Source organism: Triticum urartu, chromosome 4A (assembly GCF_056163025.1).
Source record: "Triticum urartu cultivar PI428250 chromosome 4A, HENAU_Tu73, whole genome shotgun sequence".
In the NCBI taxonomy this organism is placed as follows: Eukaryota; Viridiplantae; Streptophyta; class Magnoliopsida; order Poales; family Poaceae; genus Triticum; species Triticum urartu.
Genome location: NC_141876.1, coordinates 273,408,964 through 273,432,331, shown reverse-complemented (window position 1 = coordinate 273,432,331; position 23,368 = coordinate 273,408,964).

Below are 23,368 nucleotides of genomic sequence, written 5' to 3'. Positions count from 1 at the left end.
ATAAACGCTCAACGACGGTACTGTGCTGGTCCTAGGCTAGACCGTGCTAGAGACGCGAGCCTAGAACACTAACAAAATCACGACGCTGCACGTAAATAAGGGAAAAGCACACTTTGGAACTCTTTTTTTTTGCTCTTTTTTTTGCGCTCCTTTTTTTGCGCTCCTCTTTTTCTTTGCAAAAAATCACTATAATGGCGAGTGTCTCAAAACTCTTCCCTCGTCAAACTGATAGGATGGGCACAAAATTTTTTTAAAACTTTTTTTCAGAAATCAGGGCAGCGACGACGAAAAAGTGCGACAAAAAATCACTATGATGGCACGTGGCTCAAAAGACTTAGAAAAGCCTAAAAATAGGATAGGGAAAAAAAATTTGCCCGTGAAAATTTTGGCCTAAAAACTGCCCGGGGGTCTCCAGACTCTTTTTTTTTCGAGACCTACGCAGGCAAGGAAACACGAATCAGAATTTAGATTGATCTCAAGAACAAACCTAATATGAGAAGAACTCGGATTGGTGGTGGATATATGGTTGTGGTATATGGCAGCGGTGGTGGTATATGGTAGCGGTGGTGGTATATGGATACAGATTGGTGGTGGTATATGGATACGGATTGGTGGTGGTATATGGATATGGATTCAGAGCGGTGGCGGATAAGCAAAAGTGGTAGATGGGCGATGATGATGGTGCGGCGGCGGCGTGATAACTTATGACCAGAACTCGAAACTCTAAAAGACTAGACTCTAAGACCAGCAACTTGACACGATGATGCAACTGCAAATTCAACAAAGCAAAAACCCTAAAAAGATTATGCAAAGGCTCAGATTGGTTCGGATATGATGAACTAACCCTAATTTTTTTTCTGGCTTTTTCGTGGACTGTAGGTATGATGAACAGACTCGATCTAATCTACGAAAACTGTAAAATCTCACCGAGCAACCTGGAAAACTGATACCACTTGATAGAGGCTAAGGTGTCCCGATGTTTCGATGAGATGGTGGCTATCGTTTTCTGTGGGAGTCGACCTTGACGATCCGACTACGAACGTGCGAGACGTCGCGCCTTAGCAATCGCTAAACCAACTTCCGAGGGTTATTGACCACGCCGGAGCACGATCAACCTGACCACGAGGGTCTGTTTCCTGCGAGCAAATGAAGAACAAGCAAGAAACTGAGATTGCAATCGGGATATTGCGAATATAAGATGAAAGCTTTATTGATCAAGGTGGGGTTCTGTGACGTCTTGGTCTGGTCGTTGGACACAAACGAAGTACGCGAAGTTGCAGCTATGGCGAACTTTTAATCTAAACAAAACCTAAAGTCTAAACGACGCCCTAAGGGCTGTATATATGGAGGAAGAGGGGGGAATTTCGTGGCCCTTGAGGGTGGGGTCCGAAACCAACCCTAACTCTTGTTTCCCCACACATACGGACTCTAAAAATAGCCTATACTTAAGTATTTCGAAATTACATGGGCCTGGCCCATTAATAAGGTGACGCAGCACCTAGAATAGCCTATGGACGAATATTATGAAGTGGCATCTTGTATATTTCGTCCAAGGCTTCATGCACTCCTTATGGCGGCTTCAAAGTCCTGAAATCATCACTTGTAACTCCGTTCTTGATCCCCTTGCGCATGCCATCAACTCCATGCGTGTTCTTGCTCCAATGTTCATCCTTCTCCAAGCTAGGCCCTTCATTTGTAAGCAAAACAAATGTATCCAATTTAGGCAGCATCATAATCTCATGAACATTAGAATCATTACCAAGAAACGAAAGTACCTGGTAATTTAATTGGCGTGCGCGAGCTCTAGTAATTGGTCCAGTATTGTTGGTTTGGGCACCTAAAGTATACCAGTGTTGTCCTAGGAGATCCCGGGGTTATACTGTGTGATCCTCCTATGGTCCGCCACCCATGCTCAAAGGGATCATAAGATTATTCATGCTCGAAACTTCCGTGTGCAGCCACAAGCTATTATGGGCTCTAGCATAGTTGAGTATGTTGCATGATCTCTTCCAGTGGTAGGCTAGCAGATGTAGGGGATGCATGTTGGTACTGTCTACCTGGGGTTAGAGTTAATGCTTCTGAAAGACTGTGTCTCGGTCATCCGTTTCTCAAACACCATGTAGTGCGAGAAATCCAACGGAGGAGATCGAGTCTTGTGGGGAAAAGTGTGCAAACCTCTACAGAGTGTACAAACTAATCATGGTTAGTCGTGTCCCCGGTTATGGATAGCTTGAGTATGTGGTACTTGAATTATTGGTTTGATCTCATCACTCTAAATTAATTTGTTGGGTTGCTAATGTACACTTTTTAATTGGGATTGAGATGGGGGTACCATTCTCAATGTTTCAACCACAATGATAGTTAAATAAAATATATTCTTTGTTGTAGGGAAAATTTGGCTTTTTGCAAAAACGTTATAACCATAGAGCCTCCACCAGCCATATATGCATATAGTTATAGCATTTATCTGTTCATTGCTCTACTGTGTTATATTGCCAGCATATTCCATGTGCTGACCCGTTTTCGGGCTGCAACATATCATGTTGCAGACTTTTCAGACGAGGAGTAAGATGCGCTAGGTCGTTTGTCATGCACTCAGTTATACCGTTGGAGTTGATGGACTCACTTTATCTTCCAAGCCTTCCGTTGTTATCTTATCTAGATGGCCTTAAGCCATATTTATTGTAATAAGTTCTCTTTTGAGACATTCAAAGTAATAAGTGTGTGATTGCTACTCTGTTATAAATCCTTCGAGTACTGTGTGTGTCAGCATTACCGATCCAGGGATGACAATGAACACAGAGATTTGACCGTCTGAGGTCGGATCGCTACAGTTGATGGACTCACTTTATCCTCCAAGCCTTCCGTTGTTCTCTCATTAGACATCATTCTATTCTAATCTCTCCCCTCTAAAACCCAATAGATGCCTCCGAGACGTGACCCCGGATTTGCCTTCCCACCGGAGCTCACTCAGTTGATCCAACAGCAGAATATACTGATGCAGTTGCTAGTTCAGAATCAAGGCAACAACAACAACAATAACAACAACAACCCACCGCTACCACCTCCAGTTGACAGCCTAGCCCGCTTTCTAAGGTTACAACCGCCGGTGTTTTCCAGTAGCACCGAGCCCATAGTTACGAATGAATGGCTACGCAGGATTGGAAGGGAGTTAATCACTGTAGGTTGCATAGATGCTGAGAAGGTGCATTTTGCTACACACCAATTGGATGGACCCGCATTCGCATGGTGGGAGAATTACACAGCCACCTTCCCCATAGCCAAAGTTACTTGGGAGCAGTTTCAGCAAGCATTCCGCACTGCTCATGTCTCAACTGGAGGTATGATCATGAAGAAGTGTGAGTTTCGCAACTTACGCCAGGGCAACCGTACTGTAGGGCAGTACGTGGAGGAGTTTAGCAAGCTAGCTCGTTATGCCCTAGATGACGTGGCCACCGATGGCGCGAAACAGGAGAAGTTTATGGAAGGGCTGAATGATGAGATGAGTATGCAGTTGATGGTGGCAACGTTCAACAACTATCAGGAGTTGGTAGATAAGGCTCTTATGATTGAAGGGAAGCAACATCAGATTGAGAGCCACAAAAGGAATTATGGACAAGGGAAGTATAATTCAGGAGCTCAGCAGAAACCCCATTTCACCCCGAACTCGGGAGGATTTACCCATAATCATGGAGGCTACACCCACAATGGAGGAAGTTCGCATAACCACAATGGCCCTAGGAATGGAAATGGGAGTGGAGCAAGCAGTCAGAACCGCTCTAACCCAAGCACTCCCACCAAGAAGGACCAAAGCCACGTTACTTGTTTCAAGTGCGGGAAAACTGGACACTATGCCAATGAGTGCCCTGAACTCAAGAATGGAAATGGCAATGGAAGCTCTGGAAAGAAGACCAACCCTTTCAACAAGGGACAAGTGAACCACGTGAACGTGGAGGAGGTTGAGGAGCAGCCAGATGTAGTTATCGGTAAGTTTTTGGTTAAGTCATTTACTGCAATAGTTCTTTTTGATATTGGTGCATCGCATTCATACATATCAAGGGGATTCGTGGATAAGTATAAGTTGCCCACCAAAGTTCTTAAGACACCTATGTTAGTAAGCTCACCTGGAGCGGAGTAATGGCAAGCAGTGGATGTTTTCAGATGCCATTGACCATAGGTAGCAATGTTTTCCCCTCGGACTTTATAATTTTGGAATCACAAGGATTGGATGTGATACTCGGTATGGATTGGCTATCAAAGTATGGAGGAAACAGTGATTGCGCCAGTAGGCCAATTCTACTCACCACAACGGAGGGAAAAAGGATTAAGTATGTATCCAGGCTTACCCTAAGAATACTCATGTAAATTCCCTCACGGGAGTTGTTCAGGAAGAAGTGCCTGTAGTGAAGGATTACCCGGATGTATTTACAGAGTAACTACCAGGCATGCGCCCGGATCGAGACATTGAGTTTTTGATAGAGTTATTGCCAGGCACCGGACCAATATCAAAGAAACCATACCGGATGCCCGCAAATGATGTGGAGGAGATTAAGAAACAGATTAAGGAGTTATTGGAGAAAGCTTACATTCGACGAAGTTCGTCACCATGGGGAGCCCCAGTGCTCTTGGTTGGGAAGAAGGATAAATCTCTGAGAATGGTTGTTGATTATCATGCATTGAATGAAGTGACGATCAAGAACGAGTACCCACTTCCGATGATCAATGATTTGTTTGACCAGCTGCAAGGAGTTAAAGTATTCTCCAAGATCGATCTTCGATGAGGATACTACCAGCTGAAGATCCGAGAACAGGATATACCTAAGACAGCTTTCACCACAATGTACGGGCTGTATGAGTACACGGTTATGTCATTCGGATTGACTAACGCCCCTGCCTATTTCATGAGTATGATGAACAAGGTGCTTATGGAGTTCTTGGATAAGTTTGTTGTGGTGTTCATTGATGACATTTTGGTATACTCGAATAATGAAGAAGAGCATAAGGAGCATTTGCATTTAGTTCTCAAGAAGCTCCGGGAACATCAGTTATATGCCAAGTTCAGCAAATGTGAGTTTTGGTTGAAGAAGTTGGATTCCTTGGACATGTTATATCAGGAGAAGGTATAGCAGTAGACCCTACTAAGGTTCAGTCAGTCACTGAGTGGTTGGCACCCACCTCAGTTGAAGAGATCCGCAGTTTTCTAGGACTCGCCGGATATTATCGGAGATTCATTGGGAATTTCTCTAAGATTGCAAAGCCCATGACAGAGTTGTTGAAGAAGTACACCAAGTTCAAATGGACAGATGAATGTGAGGCAAGTTCTCAGGAGTTGAAGAAATGTTTGACTACAGCCCCAGTGCTGATTCTGCCAGATATACGTAAGGATTTCCAAGTGTATTGCGGCATGTCTTGTTTAGGACTTGGAGGCGTGCTTATGCAAGACGGAAGAGTTGTTTCGTATGCCTCACGCCAGCTTCGACCGCATGAGTTGAATTATGCCACACATGATTTGGAGTTAGCAGCAGTACTGCATGCACTCAAGACCTGGAGACATTTTCTTATTGGAAACCATTGTGATGTTTACACGGATCATAAGAGTTTGAAGTATATTTTTACACAGAAGGAGTTGAATCTCAGGCAAAGGAGATGGTTGGAGCTTATAAAGGATTACGATATGAAGTTGCACTAACATCTAGGCAAGGCCAATGTCGTAGCAGACGCTTTGAGCCAGAAGAGTTACGCCAATACCCTCGTAAGCGGAGGATTGCCAATAGAGTTAGTTGAAGATCTCAGGGAGCTACGTTTGGAGATAGTCCCTAGAGGTTTTGTTGCAGCATTAGAAATTCAGTTGACATTATTGGGAAAAATTCGAGAAGCTCGGAAGGATGATAAGGAAATTTCTGAGATAAAGGAGAAGATGAGCAAAGGAAAGGCCAAAGGTTTTTGTGAGGATGAGCACGACACCTTGTGGTTTGAGGACCGTGTCTATGCGCCCAATAATGCAGAGATCAGGAAGGTTATACTTCAGGAAGCTCACGACTCGCCTTACTCGATACACTCCGGAAACACCAAGATGTATTTGGATTTGAAGGAGCATTTCTGGTGGACTGGTATGAAGAAGGATATTGCCGAGTATGTAGCCGTATGTGATGTATATCGAAGAGTGAAGGCAGAACATCAGAAGCTAGCAGGATTACTGCAGCCTATGCCTAGTGGGATAAGCTTGGCATGGATTTCCTCACCAGATTACCTAGGACCCGATCAGGATACGATTCTATTTGGGCAGTAGTGGATCGCCTGACCAAAGAGCCTCACTTTATCCCAGTGAAAACCACCTATAGAAGTGCGAAGTTGGCCAAGATATACATGACCAGGATCTTATGTCTGCATGGAGTTCTGAGGACTATCGTACCAGATAGAAGAACATAGTTTACTTCAAAGTTTTGGCACCAGCTGCACCAGACTTTGTGCACTAGGCTAGAGTTCCGTATAGCTTTTCATCCGCAGATAGATGGATAGACCGAGAGAGTCAATCAGATTCTGGAGGACATGTTAGAGCTTGTGCGTTAGATTATGGATCTAGTTGGGATGACAATTTGCCCTACGTGGAGTTCTCATACAACAACAGTTACCAAGCCAGTTTGAAGATGGCACCCTTCGAAGGTTTGTATGGAAGAAAGTGTAGAACGCCGTTGATGTGGGATGAAGTTGGAGACCGTTAGTTGTTTGGACCAGATTTGATCAAAGAGTCAGAAGGGAAGGTTAAGTTGATTCAAGACAGGCTGAAGGTAGCTCAGTCGAGGCAAAAAAGTTATGCAGACTCAAAATGCAAGGAGGTTGTCTATTGTGACGCCCCGAGACCGTTGTGCCAGGTGTCTTCCAGTTATTCGTTGTTGTTGCCATATCATTTGCTTGCGTGCTGCATCTTGTCATGTCATCATGTGCATTGCATCATCATGTTTTCAAAACTTGCATCCGCATCTGTTGTCCGCTCTGAGCCCAGCCACACTTGCACACGCTCGTGACATGTCCGAAATATTATTTTATAAGTGGCCAGAAAAATGTTCTCGGAATGGGTTGAATGTTGGCATGCGGTGTTGTTTTGTTGTCAGTAGACCGCGTGCCAAGTTTCATCACATTCAGAGTCCGTTTGACGCCCCAACGGATAAATATAGCGGCAATAGTAGCCAGTCTAACGTCGGACGTTTTTGGTCTCCGGAAACAGTTGCCCGGCCTCCCTCTCTTCTCTTCTCTCAGCTCGAGACCGTCTACACATCCCACTACCTACCGCTAGGTCTAACCTAACCTCTCTCGTCAGCACGCGGCCCTCCTCGCGTGCGCGTCCGAAAATTGTCCCGAACCCGACCCGAGTAGTCGTCACCGTCATGTCCGGATCATCCCCAAACATCTACAAAACGTCTCCGTTTTCTCATTTGGGCTCCCTAGCCTATTTTTCCCGACCGTCCGATTTTGATCGAAGGGACGAGTTAGCCCCTAACCTAAACTCATCTGATATAAATATCAGATCAAACCCTAGCCTATCCTGTCCCATCCTCCGAATCCCTCCGCCGCCACTCTCTCTGGTTCCCCTCGGGATCACCAGCGAACCAACCAGAGCCTCCACCTTCTCCTTGCTCTCCCCACCAGCCCAAAAGAAGCGCTCGAACAAGTCTCCTCCTTCCTCGGGAGCGATCCAGATCCTACCAGGCCATCCCGTGATCCCCTCCTCTCGATCCAACCACCTCGACCTCGCCGGAGCCACCGCCCGCTGCATCAGGCCGGCCCCCTCACCCTGCGCCCGTGTCTCTTCTCCCTTCCCTTCCCTTTCTCTCTCTCCCTCTCATCTCCTTGCTTCCTCTCTCTCATAGGGAACACAACGACACATGGAGCTCCATGGCCGCGCGATGCCCAAATCATCACCGGGAACCACTCCTCCGCCTTGGGTCCGCCCAGATCAGGACCGTCCCGGCCTTCCTCGCACCTCCTGACGGCAAGCGCCGCCGCCTTGCCATTCGCCGAGATGACGAGGACGCCAAGCCCCCTGTGCTCGCTTTCGCCTCATGTGGTCTTCTCGACCCTCTGTCAGCACGCCATGGCCTCGCCCGGTTCCAGACGTTCTGCGCCATCCCCGCTGTCAAGCTCCACACCACCGGAGACCTACAACGACAACCTCGGCCTCGTGCGTCCGCGCCCCTGGGACGCCGCTCGTTTGCCCGTCGACCGAGAGCACGGCCATCTCCAGCCGGTCCCCCGACTCTTCGTCAACCATGTCATCGTTGTCCAAGGCCAGCCGCACCTCCACATCGCCGGCGACCCGCAGGAGCCCCGCCAGTGATCCTCGACGCCGTCCTCTGCTTCGCCCGCAGGAGGATGAGCACTCGCCCGGGTGCGTTGACCGCGTCCAGCTGCAATCGACCGCGACCCGAGCTGGCCTATTTCCCCGCTCGCCCGCCAGGCCTGCATGCGCTCCTCCAGCAAGGCCTGCTGCAGTCCACTGAAACGGGCCAAGGCCCACTGGGTGAGGCCACACCCCAGCGCCCCGTATTTTTGTTTTTTTCCTGTTGGGCTTGTCCCAGTTTTGGCCCATACAGTGTTTTTTTCCTGTCTGCGATTCAGTCTTTATCCAGTGCTTTTCTGTTTTGCAGAAAACCCCTTCATGATCATTCATTTAATAACTTCACAACCGTGCATCGGATCTAAATAATTTATATATGTAACTTGTTTAGAATTTCATCTAGTTTCACAATATCCAACTTTCATGCATGTTTGAGATGTTTAAAATGCTGTTTGTTTAAATTTGCTCCTATGTCATGCTAAAATGCTTTAATTCATAACTAATTAATCGTAGCTCCGAACTTAATAAACTATATATGTAAATGGGGTGGAAAAATGCCTAGTTTAACATGGTGGCTTTACTTTGCATGTTTAACAATTCTAAAATATTGTTTAGGGCAGAACAGTACCAAATCTATAATATGCTCATGAGGATTTTTCCGGACTTGTTGGTTTGTTGTTCCAGCCTCATTTAAACTTGCCTAGATAGATAGTTTCATCATGATTCACCTCTTGCCATGCTAACAACATTGAATATTGTTGGGTACATAAACAAGATCGAACTAAATAAGTCATGTGGTGTTTTCTTCAAAATGCAACTCCATTGCATTTGAGCTCCACTTAATTTGTAGGATTGCTTGTGCACTTTGCCATGCCATGCCTCATTAAACCGGACATGCATCATACTTGTTTGCGCATCGTGCCATGCTTATGTGGTGGTTGTTTACTATGTTGTTTGCTTTCTTTCCGGTGTATTTTCTTCTCGGTAATCCGGTAACGTCGCGTTTGTGAGGACCCGTTCGACTACATCCGTTTGACTTCTTCATGGACTCGTTCTTCTTCCTTTCGAGATTTCAGGCAAGATGACCATACCCTCAAAATCACTTCTATCTTTTCTTGCTAGTTGCTCGCTCTTTTGCTATGCCTATGCTGCGATACCTACCACTTGCATATCATGCCTCCTATATTGTTGAACCAAGCCTCTAACCCACCTTGTCCTGGCAAACCGTTGTTTGGCTATGTTACCGCTTTGCTCAGCCCCTCTTATAGCGTTGTTAGTTGCAGGTGAAGTTTGAAGCTTGTTCCATGTTCGAACATGGATATTTTGTTGGGGTATCACAATATCTCTTATCTAATTAATGCATCTATATACTTGGTAAAGGGTGGAAGGCCCGGCCTTATGCCTGGTGTTTTGTTCCACTCTTGCCGCCCTAGTTTCCGTCATATCGGTGTTATGTTCCCGGATTTTGCGTTCCTTACGCGGTTGGGTTATAATGGGAACCCCTTGACAGTTCGCCTTGAATAAAACTCCTCCAGCAAGGTCCAACATTGGTTTTACCATTTGCCACCTAGCCTTTTCTTTCCCTTGAGTTGGCCGGCTCAAGGGTCATCTTATTTTAAACCCCCGGGCCAGTGCTCCTCTGAGTGTTGGTCCAAATTGAGCGATGTCCGGAGCTACCAGGGGCAACTCTGGGCTGGCCCACCTGACGTCTGGCTCATCCGGTGTGCCCTGAGAACGAGATATGTGCAGCTCCTATCGGGATTTGTTGGCACATCTGGGTGGCTTTGCTGGTCTTATTTTACCATTGTCGAAATGTCTTTTAACCGGGATTCCGAGCCTGATCGGGTCTTCCCGCTAGAAGGAATATCCTTCGTTGACTGTGAGAGCTTGTGATGGGCTAAGTTGGGACACCCCTGTAGGGATTGAACTTTTGAAAGCCGTGCCCGCGGTTATGGGCAGATGGGAATTTGTTAATGTCCGGTTGTAGAAAACCTGAAGCTGACCTTAATTAAAATACATCAACCGTGTGTGAACCGTGATGGTCTCTTCTCAGTGGAGTCCGAGAAGTGAACACGGTGTTGGAGTAATGCTTGACGTAGGTTGTTCTAGGATCACTTCTTGATCATAGTGGTTCGACCGTGCTTTTGCCTTCTCTTCTCGCTCTCATTTGCGTATGTTAGCCACCATATATGCTAGTCGCTTGCTGCAGCTCCACCTCATACCTTTTACCTTACCTATAAGCTTAAATAGTCTTGATCGCGAGGGTGTGAGATTGCTGAGTCCCCGTGACTCACAGATACTTCCAAAACCAGTTTGCAGGTGCCGTTGAACCGTGCAGATGACGCAACCAAGCTCAAGGAGGAGCTCGATGAAGATCTCGTTCTTTGTGTTGTTCCGTTTCCAGTTGATCAGTAGTGGAGCCCAGTCGGGACGATCGGGGATCTGTGTAGCATTTGGGGTAGTCTTCTCTTATTTTGGTTCCGAAGTCGGACCTTGATTGTATTTGGATGATGTATTTCTTTATTCATGTAATTGTGTGAAGTGGCGATTGTAAGCCAACTATGTATCTCTTTCCCTTATGTATTACATGGGTTGTGTGAAGATTACCTCACTTGCGACATTGCTTACAATGCGGTTATGCCTCTAAGTCGTGCTTCGACACGTGGGAGATATAGCCGCATCGTGGGCGTTACAAGTTGGTAATCAGAGCCTTCCCCGACCTTAGGAGCCCCCCTGCTTGATCGAATCGTTGGCGTTGTTGAGTCTAGAAAAATGTTTTGAGTCATTTAGGATTATATATATCGGAGAGTTAGGAATTCTTTTTACTTCTTAGTCCCTTCGTCGCTTTGGTGAGGCATCCTGATGTAGAGTTTTGACTCTTCTTTTCTCAAATTTTCACTAAATTTTTTTTAGGATCACGCGGGTATCTTGGAATCGTTCCGATGGTTTTGTGACGAGAACATTGTTCTTGGTGCCTCCTGATATTTAGAGGTTGTGGCAGTGTCCCGGGGAGTTGAGCTCCGAGGTGTTGTCGTCACAATTTTATCGTTGCAGTTCTGGAATACCTGGGTTTAGTTTCGCCGACATCGAAAATCTCTTTTATGCAGTTGTTGGTGAGATAACCTCGACGCCACCCAGTAATGGGGCGGGAGTTCGGGAGTATTGCCATAACTCGTATAACGGATGCTTTTCGAAGGTTGAGGTAAACGATTTCCGAAGGTTTCTTGGTTATGTGTTGAAGGATGGATACAGCTGGATGTAGGATTTGCTAGATTTGGGTGAGATATTATGCTTCCCCTGTATCCCCAACACCTGATTGCATAACCGGAAAATTTTGGGAGTTTATAAGTGGGAATTCAAGTAGCTCTTAGGATATCTTTCCGACAGAGGTATGATATGAAATTGGGGTTCGACGTCTAGTGGTCTGCCTATTCACGGTTGGTTTTACAGTGGTCTCGTTGTGTCTTAAAGAGTCCTTGGCTATGCCGACTCAGGGATGCTTCGTATGTCATGTGCACTGCCTTGTACATGATGGTGTTGTACGATCGAGCCCGTGTAGGCCCCACCACGAAAACTTCGGACGAAATCTCTATCATATGTTTGTTCCGGCTTATTCTGCAAGTCAGTCCTTTGATTTGTTTTGAGTTGTGGTATTCGAGTTGCTTCAAAGTCAAATGTTGATTCCATACCTTTCCGAAATGGTGTTCTCATATTTCTATGTGGATGCTAATCCTTCATGATAATCGAGATTGTCATGTCAATCCTTTTCAACCGGTGTGTCTCTCGTCAAGCGGATCCGTTCTTTTTCAACATCCGCAAGATTCCATCTCAGCTTCCTCAACGGTGTTCGTTTCCGCCATCCCATGTTGTCTTTGTTGTCCCTCCCTCCCACCCTTGTTTCAGCAAGGACTCATATTTCTTATTCAAGTAACCTTTTATTCATGTGAAGTCTCTCCATTCTGTTCCTTCATGTTCTTACCCGGTGGTTCTCATGAAGATGCTCTACTAGTTCTATATTCTCCATTCTTTTCTTCTCCGGTGGATCCAATTCAAGCTTTCGGTGTTGTGCATATTCTTTTCCGTATTTCAAATGTTTTCTCATGTCGGTGCACCTTATATTCAGTCATTCCACGCTCGTTATTCTATTGTTCTGGAGTGCTCAAGATATCTCGATGATTCGTGTTTTCCACTCTGCTTTCGTTCAAGCTCTTTCGAGGATGTTATCTCATTCAAGCCATTTAATTCAACCGGTGCAACCTCTCTTTTAAATCATTTCAATGGTGTATCTTTTGAGTGGGCCCTAACCCACAGGTCTTTTTCCAGGATCTTACCTGACTCTTCCTATTTTTCCCGGAGCTAGCCCCAAATATTCTTTTTGAAGTTTGACGTAAGAATGAATTATCATCAGTCTTATGTTTTTCTCCAAGATCTGTCGAATTCTTTTCATCGTTGGCTCAACCTTTCCAATTTTTCATTCCGGAGTGCCTCAACAATTCTTGGTGGTGTTTCTCGTTGTCATTCTCAGATTTTGAAGACCGAAGAAGAGTTTTTCCTCCATATCTTATCCGTTCTCTCAAAGATTCGTCATTCTAGCTTGTTGCCATCCTCTCATAGTTGTTTTTGGATTGTGAGAATTCTTTTCACCTATCCGGAGCAAATTCAAGAGTCTTCTCAGTGTGTTATCCAGATTCCATCAATTCAGGTTTATTCATTCTCAGCTGTCAGTTATCATTCTCCAATCTTACCGGTGCATCGTTCAAGTGATCTCTAATCAGTTCGTGATCCCTTCGCTCTCATGTATCTAGATTGTCTCAAGTATCTCCGTTCATTTCACAATTCTTACCCAGTGATTCATCCCTTTACTTCATTCATTTTAATTCTTACGGTGGTTCATTCAAGATTTCTCTTCCTTATCAATTCATTCATGGTTTCAATTCTACCGGTGGATCGTTGAAGACCTTCTCAAGTTTGCGCTATATCTCTCTTAATCCTTTCTACGAGAATAAGTAGTATGTCAATTCCATTGCTTGTCATCAATTTGAATTGGTGAAGGATAAGCATAACGTAATTCTTATTCGTGTTTCATCCAAGTGATCAATTCTTTATTCCAGAGGTTCATCGAAAAATTCTTGGTTTATTTTGCTCATCTTTCTTTTCCGGAGTTCCAAGCTCTCTTAATTATATCGTCGTGAAGATCCATATAATCATCGCAAGGCTTCACCTTGTGTTTTCAACTCCTCTTTCCTTTCGTCTGATCATTCTTTTATTACCGGAGTTCTTCATGGAGGCTCTACATGTTGGTTCATCAAAGAATTAATTCCTTATCGAAGTGTTAATTGAGATTCTTTTCTGAGGAGTTCAAGCATTCTTCATCTTGCAATCCGGAGTGCAATTCTTTCTTCCGTACCATTGGAGGTGGTATTACGTCACTCTTGATAATTTGAGTTCATGCTTCATGATTCACATGTTGTTAAGAATGAGGTATTTTAAATCCATAAATCTTGTCATTGGAGTTATCTGGGGTTATATTTCACCTAAAGCTTTCCCTAAGGATTAATGCTATTAATGGTGATAATATATGATCCAAGTTCTTCATCTATCCTCCCGGTGAAATAGCTTTCTCGTCTCCTCGTTCATACCAATCAAATTCTTTTGCCGTGAGTGGCAGGTTGTCACCTCATAATTTGAGATGTATTCTATAAGACCATATCAAGCTTATCCTTTTTCGTTGTTGGTTTTCCAACAACTCCGTCCGAACCTTATCCTAAGGATGCCTTCTCAAACTCTTTTGTGACAGAAGTTGGCATTTTCTTCTCCATTCTTTTATTTCAATGATCAATCTTCTATTATTTTCTTTCGGAGGATTTGTGTTGTTGCTTTCTCTCCCATCATCCCGTTTTGTCAAATATCATGTTCTTTTCATGCCTATACATTTAACCGTAGTGTCGTGTCCTCTGCTCAAGTTGTTTCCATCGTATCAAGTCTTGCATAACTTCTCTAACGGAGTGCTGTCCGAATTTGTTCTTCCTTATTACTCTTCCCTACCGGAGTGCCTTCAACTTTGTTCTTCCTCGTTCCTCTTTCCTAACGGAGTGCTTTAAACTTAGTTCATCTCCATTGTATTCTTTTCTTGAAATGGCTTAACCTTTTCAAGGTTCTTTGGTTTCACTCATTTGTCAAAGAAGCAACTTAGTTTTACCTCTTCTCTCTCTCTTTCGTTTTTCCCTCCGGTGCCATTCTAGATCTCGGGACGAGATCCTCTCGTAGTGGTGGAGTGTTGTGACGCCCCGAGACCGTTGCGCCAGGTGTCTTCCAGTTATTCGTTGTTGTTGCCATGTCATTAGCTTGCGTGCTGCATCTTGTCATGTCATCATGTGCATTGCATCATCATGTTTTCAAAACTTGCATCCGCATCTGTTGTCCGTTCTGAGCCCAGCCACACTTGCACACGCCCGCGACATGTACGAAATATTATTTTATAAGTGGCCAAAAAAATGTTCTCGGAATGGGTTGAATGTTGGCATGCGGTGTTGTTTTGTTGTCAGTAGACCGCATGCCAAGTTTCATCGCATTCAGAGTCCATTTGACGCCCCAACGGATAAATATAGCAGCAATAGTAGCCGGTCTAACGTCGGACGTTTTCGGTCTCCGGAAACAGTCGCCGGGCCTCCCTCTCTTCTCTTCTCTCAGCTCGAGACCGTCTACACATCCCACTACCTACCGCCAGGTCCAACCTAACCTCTCTCGTCAGCCCGCGGCCCTCCTCGCGCGCGTGTCCGAAAATTGTCCCGGACCCTACCCGAGCAGTCGTCACCGTCGTGTCCGGATCATCCCCAAGCATCTACAAAACGTCTCCGTTTTCTCATTTGGGCTCCCTAGCCTATTTTTCCCGACCGTCCGATTTTGATCGAAGGGACGAGTTAGCCCCTAACCTAAACTCACCTGATATAAATATCAGATCAAACCCTAGCCTATCCTGTCCCATCCTCCGAATCCCTCCGCCGCCACTCTCTCTGGTTCCCCTCGGGATCACCAGCGAACCAACCAGAGCCTCCACCTTCTCCTCGGTCTCCCCACCAGCCCAAAAGAAGCGCTCGAACAAGTCACTCCTTCCTCGAGAGTGATCCAGATCCTACCAGGCCATCCCGTGATCCCCTCCTCTCGATCCAACCACGTTGACCTCGCCGGAGCCACTGCCCACTGCATCAGGCCGGCCCCCTCACCCTGCGCCCATGTCTCTTCTCCCTTCCCTTCCCTTTCTCTCTCTCCCTCTCATATCCTTGCTTCCTCTCTCTCATAGGGAACACAATGACACATGGAGCTCCGTGGCCGCCCGATGCCCAAATCATCACCGGGAACCGCTCCTCTGCCTTGGGTCCGCCCAGATCAGGACCGTCCCGGCCTTCCTCGCACCTCCTGACGGCAAGCGCCATCGCCTTGCCCTTCACCGAGATGACGAGGACGAGGACGCCAAGCCCCCTGTGCTCGTTGTCGCCTCGCGAGGTCTTCTCGACCCTCTGTTAGCACGCCATGGCCTTGTAGCTCCCTTCCGTCGCCTCGCCCGGTTCCAGCCGTTCTGCGCCATCCCCGCTGTCAAGCTCCACACCACCGGAGACCTACAGTGACAACCTCGGCCTCGTGCGTCCGCGCGCCTGGGACGCCGCTAGTTTGCCCATCAACCGAGAGCACGGCCATCTCCAGCCGGTCCTCAGCCTCTTCATCAGCCATGTCACCGTTGTCCAAGGCCAGCCGCACCTCCACCTCGCCGGCGACCCACAGGAGCCCCGCCAGTGATCCTCGACACCGTCCTCTGCTTCGCCCACAGGAGGATGAGCGCTCACACGGGTGCGTTGACCGCGTCCAGCTGCAATCGACCGCGACCCGAGCCGGCCTTTTTCCCCGCTTGCCCGCCAGGCCTGCATGCGCTCCTCCAGCAAGGCCTACTGCAGTCCACTGAAACGGGCCAAGGCCCACTGGGTGAGGCCACACCCCAGCGCCCCATATTTTTGTTTTTTTCCTGTTGGGCTTGTCCCAGTTTTGGCCCATACAGTGTTTTTTCCTGTCTGCGATTTAGTCTTTATCCAGTGCTTTTCTGTTTTGCAGAAAACCCCTTCATGATCATTCATTTAATAACTTCACAACCGTGCATCGGATCTAAATAATTTATATATGTAACTTGTTCATCTAGTTTCACAATATCCAACTTTCATGCATGTTTGAGATGTTTAAAATGCTGTTTGTTTAAATTTGCTCCTATGTCATGCTAAAATGCTTTAATTCATAACTAATTAATCGTAGCTCCGAACTTAATAAACTTTATATGCAAATGGGGTGGAAAAATGCCTAGTTTAACATGGTGGCTTTACTTTGCATGTTTAACAATTCTAAAATATTGTTTAGGGAAGAACAGTACCAAATCTATAATATGCTCATGAGGATTTTTCCAGACTTGTTGTTTTGTTGTTCCGGCCTCATTTAAACTTGCCTAGATAGATAGTTTCATCATGATTCACCTCTTGCCATGCTAACAACATTGAATATTGTTGGGTACATAAAAAAGATCGAACTAAATAAGTCATGTGGTGTTTTCTTCAAAATGCATCTCCATTGCATTTGTGCTCCACTTAATTTGTAGGATTGCTTGTGCACTTTGCCATGCCATGCCATGCCTCATTAAAGCGGACATGCATCATACTTGTTTGCGCATCGTGCCATGCTTATGTGGTGGTTGTTTACTATGTTGTTTGCTTTCTTTCCGGTGTATTTTCTTCTCGGTAATCCGGTAACGTCGCGTTTGTGAGGACCCGTTCGACTACGTCCGTTTGTCTTCTTCATGGACTCGTTCTTCTTCCTTGCGGGATTTCAGGCAAGATGACCATACCCTCGAAATCACTTCTATCTTTGCTTGCTAGTTGCTCGCTCTTTTGCTATGCCTATGCTGCGATACCTACCACTTGCTTATCATGCCTCCTATATTGTTGAACCAAGCCTCTAACCCACCTTGTCCTAGCAAACCGTTGTTTGGCTATGTTACCGCTTTGCTCAGCCCCTCTTATAGCGTTGTTAGTTGCAGGTGAAGTTTGAAGCTTGTTCCATGTTGGAACATGGATATTTTGTTGGGGTATCACAATATCTCTTATCTAATTAATGCATCTATATACTTAGTAAAGGGTGGAAGGCCCGGCCTTATGCCTGGTGTTTTGTTCCACTCTTGCCGCCCTAATTTCCGTCATATCGGTGTTATGTTCCCGGATTTTGCGTTCCTTACGCGGTTGGGTTATAATGGGAACCCCTTGACAGTTCGCCTTGAATAAAACTCCTCCAGCAAGGTCCAACATTGGTTTTACCATTTGCCACCTAGCCTTTTCTTTCCCTTGAGTCGGCCGGCTCAAGGGTCATCTTATTTTAAACCCCCGGGCCAGTGTTCCTCTGAGTGTTTGTCCAAACTGAGCGATGTCCGGAGCTACCAGGGGCAACTCTGGGCTGGCCCACCTGACGTCTGGCTCATCCGGTGTGCCCTGAGAACGAGATATGTGCAGCTCCTATCGGGATTTGTTGGCACATCTGGGTGGCTTTGCTGGTCTTATTTTACCATTGTCGAAATGTCTTTTAACCGGGATTCCGAGCCTGATCGGGTCTTCCCGCTAGAAGGAATATCCTTCGTTGATTGTGAGAGCTTGTGATGGGCTAAGTTGGGACACCCCTGTAGGGATTGAACTTTTGAAAGCCGTGCCCGCGGTTATGGGCAGATGGGAATTTGTTAATGTCCGGTTGTAGAAAACCTGAAGCTGACCTTAATTAAAATACATCAACCGCGTGTGAACCGTGATGGTCTCTTCTCAGTGGAGTCCGAGAAGTGAACACGGTGTTGGAGTAATGCTTGACGTAGGTTGTTCTAGGATCACTTCTTGATCATAGTGGTTCGACCGTGCTTTTGCCTTCTCTTCTCGCTCTCATTTGCGTATGTTAGCCACCATATATGCTAGTCGCTTGCTGCAGCTCCACCTCATACCTTTTACCTTACCTATAAGCTTAAATAGTCTTGATCGCGAGGGTGTGAGATTGCTGAGTCCCCGTGACTCACAGATACTTCCAAAACCAGTTTGCAGGTGCCGTTGAACCGTGCAGATGACGTGATAGAGGCGAGGGTCCCGATCTTTCGATGAGATGATAACTATCTATTTGGTGGAGACGACTTTGACGATCCGACTACAAACGTACACGACGTTGCGCCTTAGCAATCGCTAAACCAACTCCGAGAGGTTATTGACCACGCTGGAGCACGATCAACCTGACCACGAAGGTCTATTCCTGCAAGCAATCGAAGAACGAGCAAGAATATGATAAAGCAATCTGAATATTACAAATATATATGAAGTATTGATAATGGTGGGGATCCGTAAGCGGTCTTTGTCTGGTCGTTGGACACAAACGAAGTACACGAAGTTGCAATGGCTAACTTTTAACTAAACAAATCCCAAGCAAAAAGCTACTGGATGGATCTACTTATATAGGAGCAAGGGGTGGCGGCCAAGGAGGTGGGAGGACGTCCCAAGGCAGCCTAAAACTAACCCTAAGTCGTACAAGGCTCATGGGCCCAAGTGGAGGTGATGCAACACCTTTGGGCTTGTAGTTTGACTCGGATTCTGCTGTAACGTCAGATTGTTTCGTCCGTAACTCAACGCTCCGGACGAATTTGAAGGTGAATCCAATTGGGTTGGAAAGAGCACGAAATCTAGTTTCCAACAAAAAAAGAATATCCCAATTCGGAGTCCGTATGAAAAAGTTGTTGGCGTTTTGAGTCAGGTATGTCTGTGCAGTCCGAATCTGAATCCAGAACGTGAGAGACTTGGACTCTATCTTCTCTTGGCCCAAAAGTGACGTGAGAGGACTTTTTGAACACAACCTAAACTTCTCCTTTTCCCTTGTCTTCATATGTGGATTGTACAAATGTCCCATACACCTGCAATTAGACAAAACACAAAAGTGTGTGAAGTATTTTTGTTCTGGATAACATAAATAGATTAATGAATAGTTTGCATTAGAAATCACCTGACAAATATGCATGTATGCAATATTTTTGGTCGTATCCAAGGTAGTCATGTCCTCATCATCCTCCCGTTTTTGAAAACAAAGCCGTCCTCGGCATTGCTTAATCTGAAATGTGGCTAACAAAAGAGACAAGGTGTACATGTTGTATATGTATATGTCATCCATTTTAACTTCCCTTGATTTTTGCACATATGTCACATGTATACATGAGTAAATTTCATTGTTCATAAAATCTAAAGCCAAAAAATTATCACAAGAAGTAGAAGGCATGAAAATATTGGAACTCAGTTTGCACATATAAGTGAAGCTCTTATTCTCTTCAAAAGATTGGCAATGTTCATCATTAAACCATCCTAACTTCGATGAATAAACCTTACTTGCATCAAATTTACATGCTACAACATGCTTAAATAAGCAAACATGCAATAAGTCATTGGACACAGAATCATCATCAAGATTAGAGGTCATATCAAAATGATTAAACATTGGTTCTTTTGCATCAACAGTTAATTCAATGGGTGCACTCAAAATTGTTGATATTTCAGTTGTTTGATCACATGACGCATTCATGACAGTAACAAGAGTCTCTAAAATAGGTGGTGTGCTCAAATCAACAGGTAACTCAATACATGACGCATTCAAGTTAACTAGGCATGCATCTTTCTCATGTGAAGTTATATCATCAATATCTTTACTGTTACCTTGTGGCAAAGATGTAGCTGATGTAGGTGCGGACGTTGACAATGTACCATACCCTTGAGATGACGCCGCGCTCGTAATCTGAGGTGCAATGATGGAGGAACCCACCGGCGGTGGTGAGCATGAACTGGAATAGTAGTTGTTGTAGTCACCTAATGCATCCTCCTGTATCTGTCTCTCAAAGGTACAAGCACGGACATACATACCAGTAATGCAACGAGGAATATACTGAAATCTTGCCTGAATATCATGGTTCAAACCACCAAAAAATCTATTCATTGTATCATTCTCAGATTCTTCTATGTCACAATGATGCATATAAGATTTGAACTCTTGGTAGTAAGCATGAACAGTGTTGTTGCCTTGTTTAAATTGTTCAAATTTGCGAAGCAATTCACGACGATAATAAGGAGGGAAAAATTGTTGTCTCATTACAGCTTTCAAAACTTTCCAAGTTGTGGGTTGGTTATCAATGTTTTTCTTACAATGTACACTCCACCAAACAGAAGCAAAACCAGTAAATGCTCTAATGGTAGCTCGTACTCTCTCAAGTTCAGAAAAATCATGGTGACTAAAAACTTGTTCTACTTCAAGCTCCCAAGCTAGATAAATAGCAGGATTAAATCTACCCTCAAATGATGGTAAAGAGATAACCTGACCATATGCTTGTGTGTGTTGTCCCAACTCTCGTGATGGTGAAGATGTGTCCGTCATCCAAGAACTTCTATCTCTGGAACCTGTCATGATTAGTAGAAACAAGAACCAAAATTCGAGAATAATGTTCCTATGAACTACTAGGATGTGGTTGTAAAGTGCTCACAGTAAAGCAAATATCAATATCTTACAAGTTCTTACCATGCGGCAGGTGGTGACAGGCAACCAGCGGTGTCAAATAACTCCGAAGATTGTGTAAAACGATTGCCAGGGGAACGTACGTATACACGGTGTAGAAATATGTGGAGCTGGGTTGGCTATATATGGTAGCAAAAGATTAGCAATAATCAATTCAGAGATGCAATGTTGAATAAACGCTCAACGACGGTACTGTGCTGGTCCTAGGCTAGACCAAATTAGAGACGCGAGCCTAGAACACTAATGAGGTCACGTCGTAGCACAACTAGCATCAATAAAGGATATGAAGTAGCTCTGGACAGCAAGATATAAGTGAAGATCACAATAGCAGTAGACCTATTTAGAAGCTGATGTTGAGGTGCCAAATACTGAACTAGCTTCTGCAACTATTTAGATGCGGCTCGTCGCTACCTTTCATTTGAGTACTCGCGGAGCCAAAACAGACTTCATATGAGGAAGTTATGCCTGTTTTACTGAACAGTGCACAAAACAGATTCCAATCCGAATTCAACTACGAGATTGAGTCTAGATAGATCCGAATTTTCTTTTTTTTCTCTTTTTTTTTCCTCACACTTTTTTTTTCTTTCTCTCCTTTTTTCTCTGACTTTTTTTTCTCTTTTTTTTCTCTTTTTTTTCTCTCTTTTTTTCTCCCTCTTTCCAAAACAAACTAGATAAGATGCAGATTGGATCAAGTGAAGATGTGAACGATCTCAACTATTATTATGAAAATGAATGGTGGGTAGCACGTGATGGAAATTGATGGATGGGTGGTGAACAGCGAAAGAGATAATGATGCAGCGGTGGCGTGACTAATGTGAACAGAACTCGAAACTCTAAACGAACTAGACACTAAGACCAGCAACTCGACACGACGATGCAACCGATAATTCAACTATGCAAGCAATGAAAAGAAAATTGCAAAGGCTCAGACTGGCTTGGACCAAGGATGAATAGATCTAACTCTTTTTTGTGGATTTTTCTTGGACAATAGGTAAGAAAATAAATCTAATCTAGGAAAACTGGAAATTCTCACCGAGCAACCTGAAAACTGATACCACTTGATAGAGGCGAGGGTCCCGATCTTTCGATGAGATGATAACTATCGATTTGGTGGAGACGACTTTGACGATCCGACTACAAACGTACACGACGTTGCGCCTTAGCAATCGCTAAACCAACTCCGAGAGGTTATTGACCACGCTGGAGCACGATCAACCTGACCACGAAGGTCTATTCCTGCAAGCAATCGAAGAACGAGCAACAATATGATAAAGCAATCTGAATATTACAAATATATATGAAGTATTGATAATGGTGGGGATCCGTAAGCGGTCTTTGTCTGGTCGTTGGACACAAACGAAGTACACGAAGTTGCAATGGCTAACTTTTAACTAAACAAATCCCAAGCAAAAAGCTACTGGATGGATCTACTTATATAGGAGCAAGGGGTGGCGGCCAAGGAGGTGGGAGGACGTCCCAAGGCAGCCTAAAACTAACCCTAAGTCGTACAAGGCTCATGGGCCCAAGTGGAGGTGATGCAACACCTTTGGGCTTGTAGTTTGACTCGGATTCTGCTGTAACGTCAGATTGTTTCGTCCGTAACTCAACGCTCCGGACGAATTTGAAGGTGAATCCAATTGGGTTGGAAAGAGCACGAAATCTAGTTTCCAACAAAAAAAGAATCACCCAATTCGGAGTCCGTATGAAAAAGTTGTTGGCGTTTTGAGTCAGGTATGTCTGTGCAGTCCGAATCTGAATCCAGAACGTGAGAGACTTGGACTCTATCTTCTCTTGGCCCAAAAGTGACGTGAGAGGACTTTTTGAACACAACCTAAACTTCTCCTTTTCCCTTGTCTTCATATGTGGATTGTACAAATGTCCCATACACCTGCAATTAGACAAAACACAAAAGTGTGTGAAGTATTTTTGTTCTGGATAACATAAATAGATTAATGAATAGTTTGCATTAGAAATCACCTGACAAATATGCATGTATGCAATATTTTTGGTCGTATCCAAGGTAGTCATGTCCTCATCATGACGCAACCAAGCTCAAGGAGGAGCTCGATGAAGATCTCGTTCTTTGTGTTGTTCCGTTTCCAGTTGATCAGTAGTGGAGCCCAGTCGGGACGATCGGGGATCTGTGTAGCATTTGGGGTAGTCTTCTCTTATTTTGGTTCCGAAGTCGGACCTTGATTGTATTTGGATGATGTATTGCTTTATTCATGTAATTGTGTGAAGTGGCAATTGTAAGCCAACTATGTATCTCTTTCCCTTATGTATTACATGGGTTGTGTGAAGATTACCTCACTTGCGTCATTGCTTACAATGCGGTTATGCCTCTAAGTCGTGCTTCGACACGTGGGAGATATAGCCGCATCGTGGGCGTTACATCTATGAAATTGGAGACAGAGCATATCTTCGGGTGTC